Raw genomic sequence first — 6,439 nt, 5'->3', positions numbered from 1 at the left:
ATATTTGTAATCTCTATAGGCATTGTGAATATGGCATTGCTGATACACCATATAACCTCTGATATAGACATACATGCATATATACATACATATACATATGCATACATATACACATACACACACATATATAAATATATACACATTCCCTTAAACTATTTTCATACTGAGAAAAGTTTCATCTGTTATAATTATCATTTTTCCATATAGGAATATTAATAGTTCAACTTTGATCAGTCACTTATGATTTCTTTTCCCTATGTACCTTCTCAAGCTTCTCTTTCTTCTTGTATCTGGATATCAAATTTTCTACACAACTCTGTTTTTTTTTAAGCAATCTGGGTGTGGTGCTGAGTGTCTGAGGCCAGGATTCGAACTCCAGGTCATCCTGACACTGGAGCTGGTGCTCTTACTCGCTGTGCTACCTGGCCGCCCCTGATTCTTGTTTTTAATCCCAGCTTCACTGCCCTCTGGAACATCCTATTCCTGGCCCTTCTGTCCCTCAGTGTAGAAGCTGCCAGATCCTGTGTTATGCTGATTGTGTTTCCACAATATTCAAATTTTTCTTCCTGGCTACTTGTAATATTCTCTCCTTGATCTTGGCATTTTGGAACCTGGCTATAATATTCCTAGGAGTTTTCTTTTTGGGATCTTTTTCAGGAGGTGATTGGTGGCTTCTTTCAACCTCTATTTTGCCTTCTGGTTCTAAAACATCAGAGCAATTTTACTTGAGTATTTCTTACAGGATGATTTCTAGGTTCTTTCCCCCATCATGGCTTTCAGGTAGTCCAATAATTTTTAAATTATCTCTCCTGGATCTTTTTCCTAGGTCAGTAGTTTTTCCCATGAGATGTTTCACATTGTCTTCTATTCTTTCATTTGTTTGGATATGTTTAACATCATTATGATTTCTCTTAAAGTCACTAGCTTCCCTTTGTTCCAATATAAATCCAAGGGAATGATTCTTCTCATTGAGCTTTGGAGATTCTTTTTCCATCTGGTAAATTTGGCTTTTCAAGGCATTCCTCTCCTCATTGCCTTTTTGAGCCTCTTTTGCCCATTGAGTCAGTCTGTTTTTAAGGTGTGACTTTCTTCAGTCATGCTGTTGACTCTCATTTCATAATTTTCTTGCACTGTTCTCATTTCCCTTCCCAATTTTTCCTCCACTTCTCTTATCTGCTTCTTAAGGTCCTCTATGGCCTGTAACCAGCTTGTATTTTCCTTTGAAGCTTTTGGTGCAGAAGTTCTGACTTCACTGTCTTCCTCCTGTTCTATGCTTTGCTCCTTTTTGTCCCCAAATAGGAGTCTAATGTTGGATTCTTCTGTTTGCTTTGTTTCCTTTGCCTGGTCATGTCTCCGTTTAGTCACTTGATCTCTGGGCTTTTTACCACAGTAGGACTCTTCCACCAGACAGAGGAGCTTTCATCCCAAATGCTAGGGTTTTCTCAGCTGCTGGAGGTATTAGTTGGGTGCCCTCTCTGAGGCCTCCACATGCTCTGGCAAGTTGGTCACGCATCCCAGGACTTCCACCCTAGACTGCAATCCAGATCCAAGCAGGTTAAAGCAAGAGTGATTACCCTGCAGACTAGTCGCTTCATCCCTCTACACTCTTCAGGCCAGGAGCTAAGCTGCCACATGCTGCCAGCAAGGCGTCTCAGTGGCTTCTCACCCTGGGGGCAAAAGCTGATGCACTCCCAATTACTGGTCCCAAAGTCCACACTGCACTGACCTCTCACTTTGTCCTTTGCATCTATGTGTTGATGAATCTGTAAATGGCCAGAGCTGCTGGTGATCTGGAGTCCCTCCAGGTGGTGGCTGGTCAGGCCCATCCTGGGGCTAAAACCTCCTGCTCACACTGGGTTGGGCTTGGCTCCCAGAGTGCTGTGCTGGTTGCTTGCTGCTGGCCTGCCAGGCTGTCCTCAGTGGGAGGTTAACTTTTCTGTGTTATTTTGTGGGTTCTGCAGCTCCAAAGTTTGTTTAGAGTCCTCTTTTACATGAATTGGGGAAGGTGGAAGCCGGAGCCCCACAGAAGTCCTGCTTCTACTCTGCCATCTTGACTTCACCCCTACTTTTGGTTTCGAATCTATTGATTCTTTAGTTATTTCACAGGAAAATTGATTGTTTATTGCTTTGCTGATTTACTAAGGAAAGTTTGGAACAGCCCCTGAAAGGCCACATAGTCTTGGTGTTATGTGAAGATCTATCTGCAGTATCATTCTCTTTTTTGTGATCTAGACCTGAGAGGGTCTATCAGGAAGGCCTGTTTCACTGGAGAAACAGACACGAAAGTAAAAACTTGAGCCTAACAGAACAACACAGAACTGACACAACACAGAACACAGAACTTACAATTTTCAGATTGTAGGATGTTGGCAATTTTCTGGTTTTAGGAAACAACATTTTTGGGGCGAGGCAATCAAGGTTAGATGACTTCTCCAGGGTCACACAACTAGTAATTGTCTGATGTTGTATTTGAACTCAAGTCTGCCTGATTCCAGGACCAATGCTCTATTTCTGGTGCCAGCTAGCTGCCCTATAACATGTACTTTAAATATATTTTTTTCATTAATAATCAGATGTAGCCTTGGAAAATATATTCTTTTTCACTGCAGCTTAAATATATTTGTTTTGAGCATAAAGTTTCCTAATTTTGTATGTTTGTCTAGTAATCCTGTATTATACTAATTATACTTTTCTGGAATTTTACCAATTTTGTTCTTCATCATTGAAATTCTGAAATATAAGCGTTATGATGTCTAGGAGAGGGGTGAGAAACCTGCAGCTTTGAGGTCACTTGTGGACCTCTAGGTCCTCAAGTGAGGCTTTTTGACTGAATTTAAACTTCACTGAACAAATTTGTCACAGGGCCACACTTGAGGACATAGAGGGTCACATGTGACCTCAAGGCTGCAGATTCCCCACCCCTGGTCTAGGAGTTTCAAGCATAGGTTTTGGGAAAAAAATGATCCTTTCATTTTAAAGATCAGTGCTGAAATAAATCAAACTCCTCTATGAAGAAAAAGGGATCTTTAATCAAGATAGGGAGGGTCCTGAGCCTGGGGAACTGTCATGTGTCTGAATGCATGAGTGTCCATGGGGAAACCTTACAGAAAGATTTTCATACATTCAGGAGAAAAAAGGAAGTGTGTCAGGGGAGTTATATGAAGATCAAGGCCTGGTCAAGAACCTCTGGTAATCAAGAACTTCTGGTAATCTTAGCAAGAAAACCCCCTAGCTGTTTTCTCCTTCAGTATTCAACTCTCCCCAAACCTTAATGAGAGAAGCAAGGACACTTGAATCACTTCTGGTAGCTGGGGTTAACCCAAGTTAGTTTTTGTTCACAAGGTAAATAGAACTCAGATTCCCAGGGTGGGTCCCAGGATCAACCTGGGGGAGAGCAAAGTGCCTTAAGGGCAGCAATGCAATCCTAAGCCTGTTCAGGTCTTTTCTTTAAGCTCCAGTCAGGATGACCTTTTCCCAGAGAAAGGAATATTTCATTTGATATTAACAACATTAAAATTAATTTTCTTTCTCAAGCTATAAGTATTTTACCTTTTATATTCAAATAAACTGTGTACTTTTCTGTGTGTAAGAGGGGATATTATGACATCTTGTTTTGCTTCCACAAAAAGTTATCAGAAGATAATAAATAGCTGTGGGGAAGCTTCTTTATCTTATTTTACTAAGAAAATGACCCTCTTGGAACTATGACAATGGCCAGAGGGAACCAGCAAGGTGGGGGTATTGTAAACAGCTCGAACCTTAGAGGTCATGCACAGTCACAAGTGTCCTCACTATCATGCCTATGTAATCTGTATATAATCAGGAAATAAAGTGAGGAATTTGACTAACAAAAGTCTGCCAGGAGGGCCATAACTGTAGAACCTCACTCCTGCTTCTGTATCCCTATGAGTGAGTTCCTAATGAGCACTGCACCTGCTACCACCACACCCACTTCCTCACCAGAAGCAGAATCAAGACCTTCCTCTGCACAAGCTGTTTCTAGTTGTTTCACGAGAAGGGGTTTGCCATTTTAAGGGGTATATCACATGAATCTTCCTAAGGGTCCCCAGGGAAGTAGTGGACATCAGAAGCTTCTCTAACTCCCTGACCCACCTGGGAAGTCCTGGGATGCCCAAGGCCATGTTGGGGTGTATCTCATGTGAAACTTCATAAGGGCCCCCCAGAGAAGCAGTGGAGAGGAGAAGCTTGTCTGGGCTAACTCCCTGACCCTGCCTGGGAAGTCCTGTGAGCCCACAAGCTTGTTTCTCACATTGCATTTCTTTCTTTATTTGTTATTTAGGATCTTAAATTTTCTGTGTTTTGGGGAGAAATTTCTGAACCTTAAGTTTAGGTTATTTTCATGGTCTGTCACTATGGTTTTACAAAATTTTTTGAAAATTATATTTTGCTCATTATCAGTCATTTTTTCTTCCCCTTCTATATTTTAGATGTGTAAATCTAAGTACTAAGTTGTCTGTTCAGTTATTTGCAGTTCCTTCCTTTTTGCTCTAAGATCTACATTTTCTGACCTATTGTTCATCTTAATATTTTTCCAAACCATTCTAAATTAAAATTCTTTTATATTGCTAGAATATGATTTGTTTTTTCTTTATAGTATATTTACTAAATGCTTTGTAAAATTTAAACATAATGTAGTCATTTGTTTTACCTACTGAGGTTTCATAATTTCAGTATTGGATAATCTGAGAATCAGTTTTCTATACTAGACTTTTTTTTTCCTATGAAAAATATTGTGTTTCTTGTTTTCTTTTTCATTCTTTGACTCTCTCATCCTGACAGTAGCCTTCACCTCTGGATTCCTTTTTTGCCCTCCAGAAGTTAACCTTTTCAGGTTTCTCAATTTGTGGTATGGAGGAGAGACAATACAGCACTAACCACTTTTAGATACTTTCAAATAAGACAGATACATTCACAAAATCATGGACCATTCATTGGTTTCTTCTGATTAAGTTTCAGTAACACACATGAGTTTAAATTTACTTTTTTGCTTTAGGACTAAAACTTATTCATTTTTACTGCCTAGACATTGGACATTTTTATATCTATTTTTAGTGTATGGATTTTACTTTTGGTCTCTTGTGCAATTCAATTTGAACTGAAAATTTAGGCATAGCAACTGCTATTCTTCTTAATTTGTAGGCATGCATATTACCCAAATCTCATCTTTTCCTTCCTTCTTTCATTTCTTCTTTCCTTCCTTTATGCCTTAGTTCCTTCCTTCCTTTATCTGCATTTAGATCAATATTGATATCGCTATCTATCTAAAGGAAAGATAGTTAATTTGCACAGGATATATTTCAGTAAAACTTGGATGAACCATCTATCTCTAAGCAAATGTAGAAGGATTCTTTTGAAGATCCATATTGGAATACATAGAATTTGAGTTACCTTACAAAAACGATTCTGGAAATTTCCATTTTAAATTAAAAACAAAGCCTACACTATGAAAAAATATCATGCGTCTCTTCTTTCTTAATAGTTCTATAAGAAAAGGGTTTTTTTTAATTTTTGTCATTTCAGTTGTGCTTGACTCTTCATAACCCCTTTTGAGGTTTTCTTGGCAAAGGTACTGGATTGATTTGTCATTTCTTTTTCTAGCTTATTTTACAAATGATGAAACTGAGGAAACCTTGGTGAAGTGACTTATCCAGGGTGGTTAAGTTAGTAGCTATCTGAGGCCAGATTTGAACTCAGTTAGACTTTCATTAGATATAAAGTCTTCCATTAGACATAGAAATTGAAACATTTCTCTCCTTAAAACTGTATATGACTTAGTGGCAAGATTCTCAACTGTTTTTTATTCTCCTGATTTCTTATTATAGTTTAACAATTTTCATAAGTTTAATAAACACTGACACATGAAAAACAGATACACTGGCAGTTGGGATCATAGAATTAACCTGTCTGCTATTTGCTGGAAATAATTTGCTGGAAAGTTGCAAACTCTCTGAGCTGGGTTAAAATATTACCCAAACTACGTACCAGACCCATCATGCCCTTAATCTTTAAGTAATTGTTCTGGCCAAAGACAATAAAATACTATATTAAAGGAAAATTAATGGAGCTGAAAAAGGATGTTATTTTAGTGGTGTGGAAACAGAGCTATTTTAAGTTAAGAAAGAGTGATTTGCTTTAAAAGAACATAATTAATCTAATGAAATCATGAAAATAGTATATGAAAATTTCAAGTTAAAATAATTTAAGCCAGCAAGCAAAGTAATATTTCTGTTTCTCTCTATATCTGTATCTGTCTCTTTCACTCTATCTCGCCCTGTCTATCTGTACCTCCAATTCCAGGACTCTCTCTCTCTCTCTCTCTCTGCAATGTAAATGCTACATTTAAAATAAAAATGATAATTTCTATATGATCTGTGGAATAAATGGAGACAAAACACAGCAATAGATTTAACTCATTATT

This window comes from Petaurus breviceps, unplaced genomic scaffold (genome assembly GCF_028583685.1).
Source record: "Petaurus breviceps papuanus isolate PSGF00001 unplaced genomic scaffold, PetGlider_PUasm1.0 188, whole genome shotgun sequence".
In the NCBI taxonomy this organism is placed as follows: domain Eukaryota; kingdom Metazoa; phylum Chordata; class Mammalia; order Diprotodontia; family Petauridae; genus Petaurus; species Petaurus breviceps.
The sequence above is the reverse complement of the archived record's forward strand: the minus strand, read 5'-3'. Positions refer to the sequence as shown.